Here is a 23,519-nt window from a genome sequence, read left to right as displayed (position 1 = left end):
GACCTGCCAGGACCACCCTGGGCTCTGGCAGCACTGCCTTCACGCTGAGCCCGCCTCTGCCAGCTCCGGCCAGCAGCAGGCAGCACCACCTCCCAAAAAATGCCGAGCATCCCTCCACAGAACATCCCCCCTCCCCACAGCCACCTGTGGCTTAACCAGGCTTCTCCCAAACACATTTCTCTTTAAAAGCCCAGATTAGTCTAAAATTCTGTTTGAGATAAAACCCAGCCCTTTATCAGCAAACCCATCCAGCCCCCACGCACTCCTGGCGCTCTGCAGGCTCTGGCCCTTGCCAGTTACCAGAGAGTATTGCTGTTTTCCCATCAGTGCAGCGAATCCATCATTCCTGAGCTTTCCTGCAGCAGAGAGCGATAAATCCCACCGAGGAGAGGGGTAGGTGAGACCCAAATTCTTCTCCGCCACACACTCCCTGGGGAATGCATGTCCTACGCCGTGTGTGCCTCTTCTTCCAGGAATATTTCTCTTTCTCAAGGGATTCCTAGTCTTTCTGATCATCGTTTAAACTTTTTCCCCCCTTTCTGTGTTTTTTGTTTCACATATAAACTTAGGTATTATGCTTCCAAGTGCTTCTCTCCCATCTCCTGTTAAGCTGCACAAACAGAAGAGGTGATAGGTCTGAATCTCAAATGGATGAAGGATGAAAATCTTGTGTGGGATTTATATACAGACTCCCAGAGCTGTAGTTTTCCTTAAAAGAAGGCATTAGTTCAAGATGCTTTGGCTAATGGGAGAAGCCGTGGCAAACCCTCCTGACACAGGAAGCAATGATGAGTTTGGCTTGGAAAAGCCAAATCTGTTTTGAACTGGTAGAAGAAGAAATAAATTAAAAATAGAGGCTGTTTTCTTAAATCCAGCTTGGTGAAATCCAGCCTATGCCAGCACTGGGACTGGTGTATAAATGTTAAATATATCAAAGAAAATATATGCACTTTGTGGCTGGGGAAAGGGGTTTATGGCATGGGAATAGTTTCAGAGACAATCCTGTGCTGTTTTAAATGCTATAAACACAACAGAATAGGAGGAACAGGACCAGAGCTTGTGCAGGGACAACCTTTTAAACCGTGTCATTGAGCATAGCAGGGAAAAGTGTGCCTCCCCAAGCTTCTGAATACTTTCCTGACCAAAAAGGCAGAGAAAATCTTGCACAGGGTTTAAATACAATATATTGCCCTGGTACTCATTTCTAGCTGGCAAAGAGACCTCCCGATTCCGCATCTTTATCAATAAACAGCGGTGTGAGATATTAAACCCAGCTGAGCTCTGTCAAGGGGGTTATCAGAGGACAGACAGTAGTTCCTTTAGCCAGAACAGTGAAGGTCTTGGGGTTAAAAGCCAAGGGTCAGCACGGCCACCACCCCATGTGGCATGGATTAAATCAAAATTATCTGTGAGTGGCATTGCTGCAAACCAGCCATGAACATCCATCTGAATGCTCAGTCCCTCCGAGCATAAATCACCTCGCCTGGAGTTGGGGTTGGGCTTTAGGGGCTGACTTGCCTCTTCCAGCACTTCTTCTTGGTTATTGGTGGTGTAAATCCAGTGTGGAAAACCCCAGTGAGATTCATTGAGTTAGGGGAAACTGGATTTTTTTGCTGGACGGGGGTTTTCACGGGCAGCGCTGGCTGCAGCTGGAAGTGAGGATTGAAAAAAGCAAAAAAATCTTGCTCAGCTCCATGAAAATCAATTTCAGCCTCTGCCATCCCCAGCTGTATTGCTGGTCACTCTCAAATCCACAGCTCTTCCCTTTCAATCAACACATTAATCATGGAAGAGAGATAAAGTAGAACTACAGAGCCATAGAATCATTTAGGTGGGAAAAGATCGTCAAAATCCAACCATTAACCCAGCACTGCCAAGGCCACCACTAAACCACATCCCTTGAAGGCTGTACCACCTACCAAGACATAATCCTGAATTTAGTTCATCTATTTATCCAGGTTTGTTTATTTATTTATTTTTTAAATTATGGATAGGACCAACTCCTCGGGCTACCTTTGACTCTAAACTTTAAAACCCACAACTCTTTTACTGGTGAAATTGCATCTGAGACTGGATTTTATTTAACTCCTGTCTAAGTTTCTGGCACTGAAAGATCAAGATCAAGAAAAATCCATTAGATCTCATATAATTTTGTTCTGTGCCTACAAGAAGCAAGCTGGGTTTAAATTTGTTTCTTGTTAACTGCAATGAGGAGGAATAAAAGTACAAGCAGCTGGAAGTGTGTCTGTGCGATGCAAGAAAACATTTCAATGCTATTCCTAAAAAACTCCAGCTGGTGGCAGCAGCAATTTCTTTTCCACTAAAAGTACAACAGAAAATGAATGGGAAAAAAAATAAAGCCCTGGAAAGGATATCTACGACCAACACTGTGGAAATCTCAGGTGTGCTGCTCAAAAATGAGATAAAAAATATTTTGTGCTTCCTTAAAATGGAAAAAAACCCCCCAAACATCCCTGCTGGATTTAAACTAACAACAGAGAGAGCTGATGACAGAATGCCCTGGAATGGATGTGTCTGTGAGCGAGGTGTGCTGAAAGGGCCCTTGAAAGCTTCCTTGGAGCTATCAGGTGCCATTAGGGATGTAATGACCCCTGAGGGAGCAAGATTTCCAAGACGTCTTCCCAGTGTTCCCTCCCCGTAACTGCCTAAACCCTTCTGCAGGCAGAGTAAGACCTGTTTTGGTTTTTCTAGGATAACTATGACATAGCACATGCTTGGAAAGAGCAGATTCACAAAGGACAGTGGCCATGGTTTCAGAAAGGGCTTTAGGAACAAATTCTTCACCAGGAAGGCAATGCAGGAACAGGTCCCTGAGAGGTCAGGAAAGCCCTGTCCCCAGGGGTGGATGTGACATCTGCAGGTGATATTTTGGCTTTGAACTAGACACCCCCAGAGGCTCCTTCCATGCAACATCTCTGCATTTAGAATTCCTTCAAATCGACCACTCTCTTCCCTTTTTCCTCTGTCTCACCTGCAACATCTCAGCTTCCTTAGCACAATATCTCCATTTGCATAAATTACAGCACAACCACAACTGAGTCTTGTTCTCATCCTCCAGTTACACCTAAATAATACCTTGGTATGTTTTCCTACGCAGCCAGGATGTCTGGGAAGGACTTGCTTTTGGTGATTTTACTCTGATCTTTGCATGCCTCTGGGAATACCTCTGTGGAACAGAAATGCTGCTTTACCATTGGCACTGTTTGACTCCCAGTGGAGACTGGAGGGAATTTTGGAGCTCTCCTAACATGCAGTCACAATCACGGCTTCTGTGATTGAGTCGTTTCTCTCTAAATAAGTAAATTAACTCTAATACCCTTATTTGCTATCAACCTTATAAAACATAATAAAAGCCAGATGTCTCTTCCTTAACCTGATGTACTATAGAGGTTCGATGGATTATTTTTTCCAGACTTTATGAAAGTGATTTCCCTCTCTCTTTGTTTCCTCTAGTGAATTCACTGCAGAACCTGATGAAAAGAAATTTGGAAATGTATAAAAATAGAAAAATTTGGTATCATGTGGACACAGGTCTCAACTGGGGGACAATCAACTTTCCTCTCTCCAGGTCTTGTTCTGTGTGTGGGTGGCTTTGAGGCAGGGAAAGTTTCTCTGGACCCAAGGAGATGGTTAATTATTGAGTTATTTCAGTTCCAAAGGGTGCAAAAGATGCTAAATAAGAGTCCTCACCCAGGAACCTCCTAAACAGCCTGTCTCTTCCTGGTTGAATCAGAGAAGTCATCCAGGACTGGAGTCATAGAGAGGATTTGATGCCTGGGGCTCTTTGAAGGATTTCAGTGATAGTTTGGGGTTTAGCTAACTGTGGTTTGAAGGCTGGGCTGCTTGGCAAGATGGGAACCAAAACTGTGAAAAAATAGCAGTTATGTCATCTGTGATTTCTCTTTGGGGAGTTCAGCTGAATCAGAAGACAGACTTTCTGGGAAGAAGGAGGACTGAAGACCACACAATGCTTTGTCTTCAGTTCCTTGGTGCTCAAATGTAGCTGACAACCTCCATCCAGCTCCCTGTAAAACAACCATGGGATCCCTCTGCCACACTAAGCTGTTAAAATCCTGAAGCCTATACCTACCACTGCTCCTCCTTAATCAGGCATGTGGAAAGCATGCAAAAACTGTAATCACGCTTAAAAACATGGCTTGGGATTGAGTTACCTGCCTCAAGCCTGCTGCTGACAAGAGAGGAGGGACAGACAACCACAGGGAATAGCAAAGCCACGTCCCTGAGGTCTGCAGAAATGGGTCAGTGGTTGCAGCACATGGGTCTTGCTTCTCACTGGCAGCTGTGGAGGAGCTGTGGCAGTAGAGACTCCCCCAGCATCATCATTGTGTCTGTAGGGATGGTCCTGGCACAGGGGTGTGAGTGGTGGGTGTGATGGAGAGGTGGGACTCAGGTCCTCAGAGACAGCTCAGCACCAATGCCGGAGGTACAGGAGAGGGTGAAGAGGAGCTGGAGTATTTCCTAGTTATTTTATTTGCCTTCCTTCAAAACATCTGAGAAGTGAAAGGACCCTGCTCTGCAACCCCTCTGAGCTACAGAACTTGTCCATTGAGTCATTTTAACTTCCAATTAAACTAAATATTGTTTTTACACAAATAGCTTTTTCCCCAGCTGGGGTGATAACACGACCGAGCTGTTTGGATGAGGTTTCTGGTGAAGCAATTTGGGGTTTCATGTCATTTACTGAGAGTCAGGCTAGTTCCTTTTCAAAAATCATAATAAACAGGCAACACATTCCACAGAGCTGTTCTCCTGAGATCAAGCAACCTTCGTTCAGGTTCCCTTTCTCAAGAACTCATCCATGTTCTGCTTCTGCTTTAGGGTCAGTCGCCTTGACTGGATCTCCTACATAATATTTTAATTCATATCCATATGAAACCAGGCAGAACAAAGCCACCAAGGTCCGTTGTTGCCATTTCTTCGTGGGATTATACACTGTGAATGTCTCCAGAATATAGGGAAATCTCTGTTTCATGTGGCACAAACATTGGTTTAGCAGCATTGAGACCAGCAGAAGGCCACGCTGAGTCAAATCAGTGCTGCAACACCTATTGACCAGCAAGACTGTTTTCATCCTAATTTTAATCTGATAAAACAAGGTAGAGAACAGCAGGGTGACCTGGAAATCATTTGAAAAACCACTCTCAGCTTTGCTGAGTCAATGCTTTAAGACAATGCAAATTTTAGAACCGCAACAAATTTTAGAACCACGTGAACATAAATTCCTTTCCTCCTTCATCCTTTTGCTCCTACAACACAACTGAGGCTGCTGGCTGAGTTTCATACTCCTGATTTGTACAAATCATGTAGGACTTATGAGTGTGTCAGATGGCATTATGGTAAGTCTCTTTGCCTATCTGATTTTTCTGCACTATGATTTCTCCATATTCCCAATTCCAGACGTGAAATGCAAGAAAAACTTCTGCCTTTTAAATTGGAAAAAGGAATGAAAAACCTCTGCATTGAAATTATAGGTATCTCTGTGGTATTACAGAGGAATTAAGGGCTTAATCTGGTGAAGAAAGGTAGAGACCAAAAGCCTGCTGTGCAAAATCGTGTGAGATGTCAAAGCAATTTGTAGCAAACCCCCGACACGGGTCCTGCTGGAGGATGCACAGTCCTCCCTCTGTAGGAGAATTAGTGGGAATCAGTTGTTTTAAGCTATGACCCCTTCGCTCGGCACATGCTACTGTCTTACTTGAACCATGTGAAGCTCCGGCCATGCCCACGGCTTTTAAACACAACATTTATTATCCTTCGCCCCCCAGATTAGGGGGATCCCCGCGATGGACAGCCCAGAGCACGGCACACACACGGCATCTGGTTTTCATGTTCAATCTCATCTCTTTTCCTCCGCCGTGAGGGAAGGCTCGAGTGACAACAGAACAATGCTCGCCCTGCAGACTGACTAATTAGGCTGCATCTGGAGCTAATTAAATGTGGAGTCGCCCCGAAGAGAGCACTCTCCTTATCATACCAGCAGCAGGGGCGAGACAGAAGAAAAATCACTGATGATATGCCTCGGTTTTTCTTGCAAGCAATTTAAACGAGGCAGCGGAGATCAGAGCGGACGCGCATTTTATCCCTCCGAGAAACGGGAGTAGGATCGGTCCCAGGATGATGAACCTGGTTGTTTTTTCTATGGAGTGGGGGGGGAAAGGTGGGAGCTGGAGATATTTCAGACACAAGAACAATTAACTGAGATTGGGTTTGAACTGATGTTTCCGTGCATAATGTATGGCTGTGAAGATACCTCTGCAGCGTTAATATCATTTAATATTTTAGTTTCTGATACTCCATGGCACGTGTAATTAAAGTAAGCTGACCTTTACTAGGTGAGATACACTCTGATTTCTTCTATTTCTAAATATAAAAAGGAATTTTTATTGTTAAATGTCCTAATCTTAGTTTTGTTTGGTTTAAGTTGGGAGAAATATGGTTTCCATTGCTTTATCAGTCACTAATTAGTATGAGGCTGCACATTTTTTAGTAGCTGGACAGTTTTATTCTGTAACCTTGGGAAGTGAATGAATTCTTTCAGAAATCCAGAAAAGCCAGAGCATGGAGAGTCATGTGGGTTTAAACGTGAAGTAGCAGAGTTTATACTTTATGCTTATATTTTTCATCATAACACTTGAAACGCCAATAAACGGAGAGAAATCCTTCAAAGTCCAGAGATAACTTTGTCATGACTTGGTTCAGAACAGTAAATTATTTTTAGACCAATTTTAACTCCTCTTTTCTGACATGAAGCATTTTATTTCCAGGATGGACAGTGGCTTAGCTGCAAATTCTCATCACACAGAGATTTTTTAACTGATTTTTCTTTTCTTTCTTTTTTTTTTTTTTTTCTTTTGTCTTTTGGTCTAGGAGTCATCACCAAGAGGCAGTGGTTGCTGGAAGAGCCTGGGAGCATCCAGCTTCATACACGGATCCATCCAGTGCTGGGATTCCACAGCCCTGCTGTACCTTGGTTCTCGTTGCTCTTGCCCAACCTGCACCATTTCAATCCATTTTGGTGAGATGAAATCTGATTTTCTGCCAAGGCTTACTCAGGATCTAGACCTTTGAGTGGCTCTTTGTGCCTTCTTTAAATTCTCCTCACTGTGCTCCTCACTCCTTCAGAGGAGGAGCATCCTCCTCTGAACATTATGCCTTGGAAAAGTCCCAAAGCCAGAGAAATCCCCCAAAACGGGTGATTTATGTCTTTGGTTTCACATACTATACAGAAAATTTGTTTGATATTTGGGGTTTTGTCCCACCACAGAGTCATCAACAAAGAAATCCAGAAGTTCTCTGCTCCCAGCCCACTGAGACCAATGCTGGGCACAAGGCTTGATTTTCACGTGCCTCCTTCCCCTTCCCTCCTTCATAGAATCATAGGATCATGGAACTATGGAATTGTTTAGGTTGGAAAAGACCTTTAAGATTATTGATCCAACCACGAACCCATCACTGCCAAGCCCACCACTGAATTATGTCTCCAAGGGCCACATCCACATATTTTTTTTAACACTTCCAGGGATGGTGATTCCACCACTTCCTTATGATCCAGGCATTTCTTTCTCTTCCGTGCACTGAGTGCTGTCCCCAGCACAGCCCACCCCTGCCTCCCCCCCACAGACACTCATATCAAGCCAGAGTCATTTGGCAGGAATGGGAGGTGATGGGCAACCAGAGGAGGCAGCAGGTTGCCTTGGAAGTGGAGGAAACATCTTCAGTCTATCAAAAAGCTCCCTAAAGGAATTTATTAGCTGGTCCGTGTGTTGGAATCTGCAAGGGATGGATATGGGGAAAAGGAAAGCTCTTTTATGACTGTAATGCCTGACTGGGGTTGAGGCTTTAGGCTTGGCTCCAAATCCAGATGCTCCTGCTCAGGGAGAGCATATTTTTAGTGGAGCCTCCGTGCTCACTGCCTTCCATTGCTCGGCTCAGAAATCAAACCAGGAGGCTCCTTTCCCCTGGGATTTTGAGCAGTTTGGTGTCCAGATCCAGCCTGGGGAGAGAGCACACAGGTGCTCTGCATCCATGCAAAATTGTCTGATCTTCCTGAATTTCAAGGTTTTGGGATGTCCCTTTTCTTTAAAAGCAGGGAGTTGAAACGAGAGAGGAACTGGGGCATCCTGGACAGTTTTCCAGTCCTTGGCCCTCATCTTGAAACAGAGAAGGGACATGTAGGAACAAAATGATTTGATTTGTGGTTTTGTGGTTTAACAAGCAGCTCATGCAGACTGTTGTTCCCTAAAAGGGGAACACAGGTGACTTTCCCTGCAACCCCAGACCCCGTCAATCTCAAAATTTAAGGATTCTCACACCTGAAACTATGGAGTTTTCTGAAGACAGGACTCAAGGATAGGACAGTTCAATTTTTAGGCAAATGGTGTGTGTGTGGGAGTGAAAGGTCACCTTAGGCTTATCTCTAAATAAACCCAGGAAACTCAAAATCAGCTCCCTTTTTTTTTTTATCCCGTGCAGGCTGGCAATGGGCAAACCAGCATGGGCAGCTTTTTTTGAATATACAAATGTTCCCCACTGAAGCATGAACTCAAATATTAGCTTTCCACCTAGCAAGACTAGACAGGAGCAGGGAAAAGGCACGTCTGTTTCTTATCCTTGATGCAGGGAAACTATTTAGATCTGCTTTTTTTTAATTATTATTTTTTTTAGGACTGTTTACTTTATTTGGGGGGATCCAGGGGGCTAATGAATGCCGGCTTCAGTGAAACTCACCTCATTGTAATTTTCACAAACTCCATCAAAACATCCCTTTCTCTCTCTGCCCTTTCAAAAGGAACCTTTTTTTTTTTTTTTCCCCTCCCTCCCCTGTGTTTCTGCATGTTGTGATTTCACTGAGGCTTCCAATGGTCTTCAACAGTTCATTTATGCCGGGAGCCTTCTATAAACTGTACAGCCATGGTCTCCTCGCCCGGCCACCCACCAAACCAGCCTGTCTAAACAGCATCTGTCTACATCCCAGACACATCCAGCAAGTTAAAAATGGATCCAGTCCAGCTTTTTTTCCTTCCCCCCTCCCCCCCTTTCTACCCTCCTTCAAAGCCAGGGTGGGAGTCAAGAAGGGGGCAGTGGGTCTGGTGAGGTTGGGGTGCTCCTCTTGCACCCCTGGTGCTGCCTCCCCTCCCGGGTTTGTTTGGTGAGCACTGCAAGAGCTCCATCCCTCAACGCCGGTGTTAGTCCTACCAGATCTCCCCATCACCAGCAGATGCATTATTGGTGATGGGAGCCTATTTAAACTTAATCCCAAATGCATTACCTAGTGAGTTTTACTTGGCTTTTTGACTTAAGGTATTGGGGGTTATTACCTCTGGTATGCAGGCTGAAGAATCTCCCCTGCAAATGACTCCATTTGGTGAGAGGGCAGGGAGGGATGGGGTTTTCCTTGCTCAGGCAACTTGGACACATTTTTGAAAGATTAAGTCAGATCAGCACTTGAAAGTCTCAGTTACCTCTGGAGTGTGACAGCACAAAACCCATTCCCCCTCCAAAAAGCCTTGCTCTGCTCGGAGAGCTGAGGAAAAGCCTGAAAGAGGGGGTTAATTTTGCTTGGCAACTTGGAAAGGTTTGCATTTGCTAAATCACTTCTTTTTCTCCCCTTCACCCTGCAACATTGTCCAAAAATATGCCTTCCTGGTGAAGGGAACTGCCCTCTGTGGTCACCAGGCGTTTGCATGAGGTTTATCCACATCCATGTCAACACGCTGGATGTGGCAGAAAGCAGATTGCCAAGGGCTTGTTTGGGTTTCACTCCTGGAAAGGTGTCATCTCTCTTAATTAGGGAAGCTGTCATTACAGGTAGAGGGTATTTTAGGGAGAAAAGGTCACGTTTCTTGGCTGTCAAGAGCTGGGCTCAGAAATAATGATTGAATATGTGATTCAACTGAATATGTAAAATAGTCATGAAATGTGGAGTTCAAATCTATTGGAGTTGTCAGCCTGTCCTGGGTTCAACAGCGCAGGGATGTTGCACTGTATTTGGTGAACACAGCCTAAAAAACTTTAACATTCAGTTTTTGAGACAAAATGTAAACTTCTTGGATGATGCATGAAACAGGTTCGTCTTTTGGCACCTATCAGATGCAGCCCCCTCTGAAATAAATCAAACCTGCTGTGTGCCTTATTTACAGCACATTTCACCTACGAAAGCAAAACAATAAATATGTAAAGATGAAATAGGAGGGAAGGTCTTGGAGGTAAAATACTGGTCTTTAAATAATGGAGGAAAATAACACAAATGGAGGAAATTAAAAAAAAAAAAGGGCAAAAAAGAGAGAGAAATGCTGCTGCCCAGTAGCTTTACCGGTAATGATTGGATCAGCTCTGAGAGCTCCAGAGACCCTCAGAAGATGCTTTCCAGATCATCCCCAAGTTTTTCACATTATCTCCATCCAAAACATGCTGAGTTTCAAATTTAACCTCAATTTCTGCTCAGATGAGACAGTACAGCAGACTTCAATGGGCTGCTTATGCCTCTGCAAAATTATAATAGTGCCCATTGACTTCCTGGGCACTATATTGTGTTTTGACATTCCTGGATTTATTTCAAATTTCAGGTGTCTAAAAAAATACGTGTTTTGCTCTCAAACCTCTCCCTTGTTTCATCACTGAGGGGAATTGGTTCTAAAGTGATGCCTGGCTTTAAAAACAAAAGAACGGGATGTGCTCCCCTGTGCTAAAGGCACTTCATTGTTCTTGTGTCTCCTTCAAGCCCAATTCAGATTAGATTCACTATCATTCATGATTATGTAAAAGAAGTGATAAAACGTGGCTTTTAAAAAAAATCATGTTTGTACAAGAATTTGCTGACATATTGTGGAGTGATAACATGATAGTGAAAATAGCCAGATCCTGCCTGGCCTGGCGTCTGGAATCAGTAAAAGGAGGCAGTCAGGAATATTGCAAGTTAACTTCTGTTCCCTTTCCAGCACAAAATCGGCACCTTTTATTATTTCTTTATAAACCAACCGATATGATTTTCCTTGAAAAAGTGCCACATTTCCTGTATCTTGGCTCCAGCCTGAGCCGTATTGCAATCACTTCACACCGAAGTCATGGGGGGAATTTCTGAAAATATAAAAGGAGAAATGGCCAGTGGGGCTTAAAACACCAGCAGGTGCATCAAGAACTGATGCTGGAGGAATGTGTTCGTGTGCAGAGGAGAGCGGGGTGACCCTAAGAACTGAAAAACTGCCTGGTTTTAATTGGGGTTTACTCTGTGTTAGGTCCTTGATGTTGTTGCTGATAGTGATGTGAGGGGCTGCCTCAACACCTGCTGGGTTGCCTCACCTTTTGGCTCCCCAGGGAAATGGGGTGTATAACCCTCACTTATGAACCCAGCAGCCCATTTTGGCCAACTCTGATAAACACACAGGAGCCCCAAGATAACCAAGGCCCTACAAACTAGGTGAAAATAGGTGTCTGGGGAGAAAACAACACAACTGGGAAAGCTGCAAAGCCTTTGCTGGCCATGGTCAATCTCATCAGGTTGATGGTTGGACTCAATGATCTTGAGGGCCTTTTCCAACCTAAATTATTCTGGGTTCCTAAGACCATGTTTTCCCACCAAGAAAAAGCTCTACCTTGAAGTTACTTTATCATTTGTTGTATATTACACATTAAAAGGGAAAGCCCTTAAAGACCTGGACTCTTCCACTATAATTCCCAGGCTCTTAACCACAATCTGGTACTGAATGAGCATTTGCATTGAGACTCTAAGAATAAGGAAAAAGGTGATGGAAGTGAACAGAAATGGAGGTATGGTTTTAATAATAGCAGTGTGGAAGGAAGTGAATGCACAAAATGTGCTGGAGGTCTGTTTTCTACTTGCTGAAAGTCTCCACTGTATTTGGACTGTGTGTCCTTGCATCTATCAGTAACCACAAAAGTTACTCATTAGGTCTTCTGCCCCTTCTGCCAACACCTTGATTTGTTAAGTATTAGATAACTTCAGTAATAAAGTTTCAAACCCTTCTCTTAAGGGGTTGGGACAAGCTTGGATATGCTTTGCCATAAAAGAAGGATTTTCTTTTGCTTAACTCCACCCCATCACTCTTCTTTTAATCCCTTTGTATCACTCTCAGCAATTATGGCCCCTCCACAGGATGCTGCTTTTCCATATATTTAATGGCAATTGGTTTGCAATATCTTATTTGAGTACAAAAAATATAAAAAGATATTTGACAACTACAAAAAGAGGAGAAGAGAGGGAAGAGAAGAGGAAGAGAAGGAGCAGCTACTAAGGAGCGGGTGCATGTGTGTGTTTTCCATAAAATGCTATTTCTGTAGTTTTATGGCTGATGAGGCAGAGCATGTCTAAAATGGGATTCTTTTGTATAAGGTGAAAATGCCATGAAATGACTGGGATCCTCTTGCATCTGGAGGAATTTCCATGTTGCAATAGATCTCTGTAAATATTTATACCTGATGACTTAGCAGCTGGCTATTAAGTGCCCTGATTGTTCCTGTAACGCTGCTCACAAATGGAGATCTGGCATTTAAAGGATGCAGCACAAATTGTTCTGTTGCTCTTAACTTTTGGTCAGAGAATTTACTCAGTGCTGGTGATATCACTGGGGAAACATCCTCTCACCCCTTCGTTCCATCTGTGCCGACCAAGCAGCTCTCTCCCTCCTGTCAAAAGGAAAGCAAAAGTGGGGAAAACAGACAAAAAAATGACCTGTTTTGGGGCTCCAAAGAAAAGACATGATTAGGGGACCACTCTGGGGCCACCTCCTCATGGTGGGGTGTCGATGGCACCTTGCTTGGGGTGATGCAGCCCGAGTTATTCTTCCTCTGGCGCTGGACACCGGCCAGGCCACTGCGCTGTCCCGTCGGAGTGACCTCCAAGTGCCGGTGACTCACTTTTGCCACGGATCTGCTCAGGACAAAGCCTTTCCTGCCAGGTCGGGTTGGGGTGGTGATGTTAACCCCTTGCTGGTTGGGATTTGTGGAGGATGCCAGGTGGGTTGTTACAGCTCAGGGGTTCCAAAACCCTTTGCGGATCAGGTGAGGACATAGCGGCTCTGAGCAGCTCCAGAGGGGTTTGGGATTTGGACTACTGGGAGAGGAAATATTCACTGGGGCAACAGGATTTTCTGGGATCCATTACTCCAGGGCTGGGGCAGGGCTTGAGGGAAAACAGTCACATCCCCATATTATCCTCACTACGAATTGAATTCGCCCCCAGGCATGTAAAAATACCACTTTATCATCACCACAGCCAGTGCCAGTGTCAAGGAGACCTTTGTGGCCTCCTATTCTACATAATTTAATAGTTCAGCTGCACCTTTGGCTGCACTAAAATTAATCATGAGTTTTGCCAGAAGGATTTCAGAGAGGGGACAGAAACCATTAAGAAACCAAACAAACCACAAAGTGCTTCGTTCTGATTTTCTTCTGAAAGTAACTGCTTTCAAACTTCTCTTTTTGTAAAGATGTCTCATCGTTGGGCTAATTTTGAAGTAATGAAAAATAAATCAGCCCCCTCTGGGCCTGCCAGGAGAATCCTGTGCTTCACTCTACTGGAAATGAAGCAAATAAACCCAAAATGATCTTAAAAAGCTGAAATACTGGCACAGTGTCTGTGTGCCTGACGGGGTTTTGGAGATGGAGGAAGCAGGTGATTCTCACTCCACAAAGCTGTGCCTGTAGAAAAACTACCCAGTGAGGCTTTTTACTTATTTGATCACTCAGAAGTGATGCAGGTACAAATCAAAGCTGCTCCATTGCCTTTTTTTTACCAGGCTTCTCCTTCAAACTATTTGAATAAATAATTTGGGTATTATTCTCCTCTCACTGTGCCCATGCTACATTAATCCCTACCTTACAGCCCTATAATAAAACTTTGTAGCCTTATGACCCATCACGAAAGTCAATGAAATAATTTTTCCCAAGAATGTACTTCAGGAGTCCCTCCTTCACTCCTTTCCTGACTGCATTTAGGCTCAGTTACCACCTGATTTCAAGGCAATTATTTTTCTTCCTAATTATTATTAGTCTCTGGGTGTTGACACTGCAACCAGCTGAGCTGGAAGAGGATCCCTTGGGTGGGCTGGAGTGCAGGCTGGGCTTAGGCTATGGTTCATGACATTAGGATATTGTGGGTTTATCTTTCAGAACTTTCAACTTGGAAAGGAAACAAATTTATATAAAACCTTGCAGCTTAGATTTTAAACAGAGAGGATGTGCTTTGCTCTGCGTGAGTAGAATATTTACAGTTATAAGGCAGGATGATATATGCCCCTTACAAATAATAAATAAAGGTTGAGTGTTGGGAATAGGATTCATAAGGATAAAACTAATAACGTAATAGTCTTTATTGAGGAAAATTAAGCAGTCCTAAGACTGGGATGAAATCCCAAAACAAATTTACTGTTTACTGAAACACTGTAGAGTGGTTTAGTTGTTGTTACAAAATAATTTTTATCATCTATGCTGAAGATGTGGGCCAGAGGGGCTGTTCCAGTTTTCCTAGAAAACCTAAACTCAGCGCTGATAGTCACAGGGAGGTCCAGACAGCTCAGCAGAGCTGGTCAGATTTCCAGCAAGGCTGAGACTAACTCAGATTCCTGCAAAACACAGTGAATGCTGAGAATGGGAGTTGGAATTGCTTGGTCTGAATTCATGTCTCCAGACATGCCTTAAAATATGTCCCAGTTCAGCCTAAAACAGGCAGCACATCTGGAGCTGTTAAACCAGGGGCTGCAAGGGGCAGTGAGTGCATCTCTTGCTCGCAGAGAATTCCTCAGGTTTCCCTGCATGTTCCCAGGCTTAGAGGGTCACAGCCTTAAATCCTCCCTGGTGAGCCTGGGTACATGCTCCCAATTAATACATGGCCTCTACCACAGCTGTTTGTATCAGCTCCAGGCACTGACAAATGCGATTGCTCTGCCCTGTGGTGGCATCAAACTGTCAGGAGAATTAAAATAATGCTTTACATTCAAATTCAATGAAGGGTATAGAATCCAAAATGTATTGGCTTTTTGTGAGTCTTCAGAAAAGTAAGGAATTACTTTAATATTGTGCTATCTCCAAAGTTTGTGTAGGTTATTGATTATGGAATCTATGTGCTAGGAAGAAATGAGACATGTGGAGCAAGAAGATAATATAAGTGTAAGTGAATCTAAGGCTGGCATCGATCAGGGATCGATAAGAGATGCTGCAGCTCTGGAGGAAAAAGTGTTTTTTATTTCTAGTATGACATTGCTTTGAAGGAAAACGAGACCGGATGAAGCCACTAAGATGATTAGAGGGATGGAGCACCTCTCCTAGGATGAAAGGCTGAGAGAACCAGGACTGTTCAGTCTGGAGAAGAGAAGGCTTTGGGGAAACCTAATTGTGGTTTCCAGTACCTGAAGGGGCTACAGGAAAGATGGAGAGAGACTGTTTACAAGGGCCTGGAGCAACAGGACTCCAGGGGGAATGGCTTCACACTGACAGAGGGCAGGGTTAGATGGGATAGTGGGAAGAAACTCTTCCCTGTGAGGGTGGTGAGGCTCTGGCACAGATTGCCCAGAGAAGCTGTGGCTGCCCCATCTCTAGAAGTGTCCAAGGCTGGGTTGGACAGGGCTTGGAGTAACCTGGTCTAGTGGAAGGTGTCCCTGCCCATGGCAGGGGGTTGGAACTGGATGATCTTTAAGGTCCCTTCCAACTCTGCTGTTCTGTGATTCTATGGTTCTATTCTATTTCTCAAGATTACTTGTTTCCTGGATCTGGAGCAAGACTCAAGTGCTTCAGCAAGAGTTTATTTTACTTTACAGACACGTGTCACATTCAGGACAAAAGTTCCCTTTGGCTTAGGTGTTTGGGCTGGGCATTGCAGGGCAGGAGAGAACTTCTGGCAGCAAGGTAGCAAGTCCACATAAACTATTTGTAGTCCTTGACACCCACCTTGAAAATACAGAAGGGTGATTTTTGCCTTTGCTGCACAATGCAAATCAGCACAACACGTACCATGGAGAAAGGAATATGGCAGCCCTCCTTCTGCTGACATTACACTACACAGCCTCACCACTAAAAGCATGGCTTAAGCCATTAGCCACTGGGAGAAATCCCATGCCTCTTTTGGAAAGTGTGTTTGCTCACTGGAGTGCCTGGAAAGAATTATGCACAGGGAGAGTCAACCTGGTGACTGCAGATGCTCACAGCCCAAGTTTGGAGGGAGGATGGGGATCAGGTATGGCCAGAAACAGCATTAGCACTGCAGGCATGCCCTGCAGTCCTGCCCTCTGAGTACTGCTGCTGTCAGCCAAGAAATTGGATGCTTCAAAAAATGATCTGGACTGCCAGATCCATGCAGAATAAAGCCAGGCTTTCAGCAGGAGGACAGACGGACACAGAGCAGGTTTCCCCTTGGCATGCAGAGGGGTTTGTTAGCAGCAAAATGTCACAAACCTGCAGTCCTCTGGCAAAACAACAGTGACATTTGCTGTTGGGACATGATGAGAGGACTTAAAATATCCTTACTCATGCATTTTTCCCCTCCTATGGCACATGTATTCTCCTCTTGCCTTTTTGACATTGTCCCATTATTTTTCCAAGTCTTCTGTTCGTGTCTTTCCCTACAAACCTTCATGTTCTCTCCAAGTCCTGTTTGCCCAAAGAGGTGCTGCTGATATCACCAACTCTGGCAATTTTCTAGTGAAATCCATAATACAGGGCTGATGGTGCTCCATGGGATAGGAAAGCCCAGCAACTTGGGTCCTGTCCTCTATGGATCAAGAGTTCAAAAAGATATTGTGCTTTATCTGGAGAATTTGTCCCATCCCTGGAAGTGTGCAAGGCCAGGTTGGAACAACCTGGCCCAGTGGAAGGTGTCCTTGCCTATGGAGATGGAGGGTGCAGGGAGGTGGAATGAGATGATCTTCAGGGTCTCTTTCAACACAGACCATCCCATAATTCTACAAATTACGGAATTTCTTGTCCCTTGCTTGTTTGCATCATGGTTTCTGCTGGAAGCAGATTTCTTGAACATCAGTTAATAGCAGCAGGAGAAATAAAAAGGACTTGCAAAAACTTTCTGGGGTGACAAACAAATGATGGACCCAGTAGGAAGGGCAGAGTAGGGTGGAAAAAGTATTACAAGTATTTTGGGTGCTGAAGGGCTGAGAATACTCGTAAAATCTCTACTTCGGAGGTACTAAGAGGGTCTGCCTATGTGGTCAGGGCACAGTGCTCTACCCCAGGCTGTGGGTTTTTTAGGTAATCATTATTTATTGTTTTATTTTGCAACTGAGGAAAAAAAGAAGCTGCAAGCTTTATCACTTGCTGGAACTGTGCTATTTCCTCCCTTTAAACCTTTGAGCAACAGAGATAAAAAGTGAGTGTTACTTGTGATACTGAGAGGAAGAATGCAATGTTATATCTGTTACTGTCTGGAAGAACCCCCATCATGTGGCCTTGCTTTCTCCTCTCAGCCCCAGGCATGGAGACACACAGAATCACAGAGTCACAGAGTCAGTCAGGTTGGAAAAGACCTCCAAGATCATCAAGTTCAACCTTTGACCAATCACCACCTTGTCAACCAGACAAACAACTGAAAACACCCATTTCCTTAAGAAGTGGAGGCCGCTCCTTTTTAACATGGGGTCCTATTTCTTCCCTTTTTCTTTTGAGTTGGACAGTTTTCTACTGAATGGTAAGAGCAACCAACATTTGGCACAACCACTTCTTCCAAATCTCGACTAAACATGGAAACTCATCTGAAAAAAATAGGATGGGCAAGAAGATGCGGCGGTTGGTCTTGTTCTTTTAAATTGTTAACTTAGATTGAACATTTCCCCTCTGCCCCTTGAGTGCTAAGACTCTTCTTCCTTCGGTGGGGCAGTTAAACTGGGGACCCTGTGAGAGAAGATAAAAGCAGATCTGTCTTTTGTGAGGCCAAAGATGCACAGCCAGCATCCCCGCTAGGAAGCGAGGATTAGGGGAATACGTAGAATTTCCAAATTTAGAGCGGAGGACTAGATTCCCATAAACAAAGGCTGCTTTTTAAAATGAGATGCTAGCAAGATAATGCACAAAAAAAATAAAAAAGGAGAAAAGTTTGCCTTTGTGACTAAATTCTGTTATTTTGCAGCCAACCTTCAAATGGGCTGTTGGTGCAAGTGAACAAACGCTTCCTGTCTGTCCGTCCTCATGGGTGGTCGCGTTTTAAAATGAAATATACAGGCTGACAAATGCCTTTACAAAGGCCAGATTATAAACTGTAAACCTACTGTCAGCTGGGTAGAAAAAAAAAATCCAAATGCCTCTTATACCATTTAAAGATTTAGTTTGGCTTCAACACTAAAGCACTTCATCTTGAAGGAGAAAGGAGCTTAGAGTTTATAAATTGTTGTTTGGGCTCTAGTAAGCTCTGGATAAGGGAATCTCTCTGCTAGGAAACAAATGACCTTCCCAAAATTTAGGGAGCTCTGGGTATTGTTACGGAGACAAAATGCCTCGGAAAAATGTCCCCAGAACACAAAGGGATTTGAGACTGCTCTGTTACTCTTAACATACAGTTCATACAGCTGCAAAGGGCAAATCTTCCAGTTCCAGTCTTTAAAAAAGGGTGGAAAAAAGTTAAACATATCAGGGTAATAAAATACAAGCTGTTTGGATTGTCCCCCTCTGTCTGAATCGACTCTAGACTTGCTCTTGCACTTGGTTGCCGAACTCAGGCTGAATATCCACATTATCTTGGCCAAAAAGCTCTAAAGATAGCCTGTTTTCTCCCCAGTGGTGATCACCAAAGAAAAGTTTTGTGGCAAACATGGCAATTTATGGCAACATGGTGGTGATTTGTGGCAACGTGGCTCAGCATTTGGAATCCAACCTGGAGGAACAAAGAAACTCCAGGATGAAAAGCCCCAGACATTGCACATCCTTGCACTCACAAAAAGAAATCTTGCAACTCCTTTGTACATTCCTGCTCAGGCAGATCTCAAGGAAGCACCAGTGCAGTGCTTCCAACCCACTCTGAGGTCAGAAATGCCCTGCAAAGCTATAATCCCCTGCTCTCCAAATGCCATCCACAGTCTCCTTTTCTTCTACAGGTTGTGTTTGAAATGTAGGAGGAGATGAAATATAGAGAGATGAGTATCTGTGTTAAAATGGGTCCTAGTTTTGGTTTTTTTCCCCACTTTTTTTTTTTTTCACATTCCATTTTATTTCATGGATTTTGAGATGGACCTGAACTGGCCATAGGGTTCAGAGGCAGCAAAACATACTTACTGTGCTCCTCTTGCCCCTCATGGCCTCATGTTGTTTGCCAGGAATATTGCAGGTCATGCTGCCCTTGCTGGATGCAAGCATAAACTTCAGTTGATTTCATCAAATCCATGAAGTTTGCTGGATTGAGTGGGAAACAGAAAGGAAAAACACCTCTTTTATGGGCTTTAGGGTTTCATTTTCATCCCTGCCATCTCATGGCAATCAGTACTACCCAAGGCATCACTTCCCAATCCCTTTATTACTGGTATCCATGTTGGTGAGCACAACTATTTGACACTCTTTCCTTGAGAAACAACCACCTTCATCATTTGAGATATCCACTCTAAATCCTGGAAAGCACACTTTTGTTGAGTTTATCTCTTTTTAGGAGACTTAAAATATTGCAGAGCATCACAGACATTATTTGAGATGTCCATTTTCCAGGACTCTTGGCAGGTTTGAAAGGGTGTGGGGCAGAAACATGTTCAATTTTCTAAGCATGTTCCATTTTCTAAGCCTGTTCAATTTTCTAAGCCTGTTCAATTTTCATGCTAGAGGCTAAAGTTTATCTGCACCAAATTCCACAAGACCTTTGGAAACCATGACTATTTCATTGCCCATCAGATTGTTTTGATGCTTGAATGTGATTCATGCTGGGACACGGGCTCTCAACTGTCCCTCCTCTCTTACCCAGAGACCAGATGACAGTTGTGCAGCTGCATCAAATGCTTTTGTTAAAAAGGAGCAAAAAGCAAATCACTGGAAAATCTTCACAGCGGTTCTCCCTCTGCCCACAGAGTGGTGGGAATAAACATCACAACTTCAGATCTCGGTGAATGCAGATAAATAGAGGTTCAGCTGATAAGTTAATGACATACCAAAACCAGATTGCTGCAGGACTAAAATATTAAGTAGCCAATGAGCAGAACACTGGAATCCTGACAAAACCCAAAAAGCTTTGAGGTTGTGTCTCCCCTCTGTGAGGAGGGAGCTGCTCCAATTCTGTGCAGTGGGGATGTGGCTGTCAGCATCCAGACAAATCCTCTTTTTTAATCTTCTTCACCCAGGCATGTCCGCAAGGCTCCAATTCTCCTGGAGTGATTTCTCCAGGGTGTGCCCTGCTCTGTCCATCCACACTGGTGGGTATTTTCCCTTAACTCCCCTTAGCTCATATCTTCACTGTTGCTATCCTGGGAGATCTCGTATCTTGTGTTCACTCAGCAAAATGACTGTCTAATGTCTGCTTTTTGATGTTTTCTCTCTGTGACATCTAATTTACACAACTTCCCTTTTTAAACCCATTATAGAATCATAGAATCTCAGAATGGTTTGGATTGGAATGGACCTTACAAATATCTCATTCCACCCCCTGCCACGGGCAGGGACACCTTCCACTAGCCCAGGTTGCTCCAAGCCCCATCCAGCCTGGCCTTGGACACTTCCAGGGGTGTGGCAATCACAGCTTCTCTGGGCAACCTCTGCCAGAGCCTCACCACCCTCACAAGGAAGAATTTATTCCTAACATCTAATCTAAACCTATCCTCTTTCAGTTTGAAGCCATGTCCTCTATCCTGTCACTACAGTTCCTGATGAAGGTTCCCTTTCCAGATTCCTTGTAGCCCTCCTTCAAATGCTGAGGTCTCCATGAAACCTTCTCTCCTCCAAGCTGAACAAGTTCCACCTTTCTCAGCCAGCCAATTCCCATTCCCATGTTCCTCACACCTGTTCTCCTTCACCATCAAAGTATGACTCCTACTTTCTCTTGGCAAATGAGTCTCTGGTATTCTGTACATCTCTACCAGACTGAGCAACTATATTTTGCCATGGATTTGTCCTGGCAATAAACCATGAGGGGACTCTTGGGTAAATAGAGGCTTAGAAAGCCTAAGGAGTGCACCAAGCCCCACAAGCCCCTCCAGATGGGTTAAATCCAGCTCCATCATTGACCCATCCTTCTTCATGCCTCAGGCAACTAAAAGTGAATGAACAAAGTGGAAAGTTGGGGAAGAAGGTATTTTGCAAATTATTCTTGCCCTGGCTTTCTCCATGGTGCTCCAGTAGATTGATGTGTGTATACAAATTCTCTCTTAGCTATCTTAGAGGTCTTTTCCAACTTAAACAATTCCATAATTCTATGATTCCATGCTTCTAACATATTTTAGTGAGCTAGATCAAAGCATCTTCAAGACCAAATTTATTCCTGCATATACCGTGGCAGAATTTGTGCTACTTTCCTAAAATTTTAATAAAGATTTCATAGCTAAATGTTTCTTGGTCCTACTTGTACTCTTGCTGGAGTTCCCGCTCTGTAGATCAGGATCTCCTCAAAACAATTCCACAACCACTGCTGCTGACGAACCAGAATTGGAATATCCTTTTTAATGGAAAGAGGTGTAAATGCAAAATATTAAAATCCAGTAACTCCTGGAACCATTAGGCTGTGTTTGGGTTGGGTGAGATGTGAAGGGAAGATGGTCCCAACAATGGGGACCAGCACAGTGGTTTTACTGGGGATGTGTTTCTTTTGGGTCACTGTGGGGTGATCCCAGTTGGCTTTCCCTTTGTTAGACTTCAGTGGTCACATTCAGCATGGGGTGGAGTCACTGAGGTTGGTTATTTGCCCACTGCACCCTGGATTTGAGGCACAAAGGGCTGGTAAATACATGGTTGCTGCTACATTTGGGTTCAGATCTGCAGCTGGTTGTGATGTTCTGAGACTCCGAGTCTCCCATCTCCAGATGCTCCTGCTGACTGTCCCAGGACTCTATAAAGGTGGAGGTAGATCCTTTGCTGGTGGAAAATAGATCCAGTGGTGCTCAAGCCAGGCAGCAACGTGTACCAGCCGAGGATTCCCAGCATTTCTTCAAGCCTTCCAGAAAGAATCTGCAGAAAGAAAACCAATAAAAAGATGAATCCTCCACTCCAAAACATTCCTCCAACTGCACCCATGACTTTATCTGTTTCCTTTCTGCATGGGCTATTCCCCCTGAATATTTTCTTTACAAGCTATTGCTGCCACAGCAAAGCCTCTGTAATATGAATCTGGGCTGAGACATGGAAATATTTTACATTTCACAGCAGTTTGCTCAAAATCCTGGTCTTCCGCAGCCTTCTTGGAATTGCTTATCAAGATATAGAGCTGAAGAGGCTTTGGAGCTCTGAGGAGCTGGATTGTTGCAGCGTTCTGTGGTGGCTTCCTCCAGCATGTCACGGGCTGTCACAGACTGGAGGTGGGGGGCATTAGGCCAGAAGTTTATTTTAGTCACCTTTTCAAAGCAGTGGGGCTATTGAGAGCAACCAGCTGACAGGCCAGTGTTTGTTTTTCTCTTTCTAAAGGCAGCTTGACACCCGTGGAATGAAGATGTGGATGTCAGGAGCAGGTTGATGGGGCTGAACAGGAGGAAAATGTTCACCCCTGATTTATCCACTCCTTCGGAGAGTGCAGGGTTGACACGGCCTGGTTGTGAGTGCTCGGCATTTCACAGGATCAGGCCGCTGAGTAAATGGGGAATTCATCCAGAGATATCTAGGAAATACATAGAATAAGCTGCCAACTCTATTCTGAAAGCCAACAGTTCACTAATTTTAATCAACAGCTGGATATTTTTATAGGGAGTGAAGGGATGGAGGGGTATTATGACAGAACAAGGGAGGTGGGATTAGACTAATCTAACCCAGGCCAAGTGGGCTCTTCCTGCTCAGCCATGTGTAGTGTCATGACTGTGTGATTTAGACTACTGCACACTCACCAACACTGATAAGGAGGACAATTATGGGGAATACACAACTCTTTGTGGAGCCCTCAGCCAGCGGAGCTGTGCTGCCGATGTCAGCTGGGGATCGTCTCCAGCTCCGAATTAGAGAGGTCCCCATCCCAGGGATGTCGGGGAGTGTGCCCCAGGGCTCTTGTGATGCTGCAGGGAGGGATCCTGGAGCTTGTCCTGCTCTTGGATGGAGGTCACCTCTGCCCTGTCCCTTTCAAAACTTCAAAGAGACCCTTCTGGTGAGCCCCGTCACGATGCCGGTAAAACACGGTGGGTGGCAACGTCATTATTCACCTCTGAGGAGAAGATTTCTCTATATTACGAGTCCCTCAAGGGCAGTTTCTCCGGTGTTAATTGTCGTGTTTCCCCGTAACTTCTGGTTCTCTCCATGTCCTTCCTCACCTTCCGCTTACTCATACCCAGCTCAGCCTCGTGCCAGACTGTCCCTACCTAAAGGTGACCCAGGGAACAAGGGACAGTGCCACCTCCTGCAGCCCTGGTTCAATTGGT

This window comes from Pseudopipra pipra, chromosome 14 (assembly GCF_036250125.1).
Source record: "Pseudopipra pipra isolate bDixPip1 chromosome 14, bDixPip1.hap1, whole genome shotgun sequence".
In the NCBI taxonomy this organism is placed as follows: domain Eukaryota; kingdom Metazoa; phylum Chordata; class Aves; order Passeriformes; family Pipridae; genus Pseudopipra; species Pseudopipra pipra.
This window is presented reverse-complemented; position numbering follows the sequence as displayed.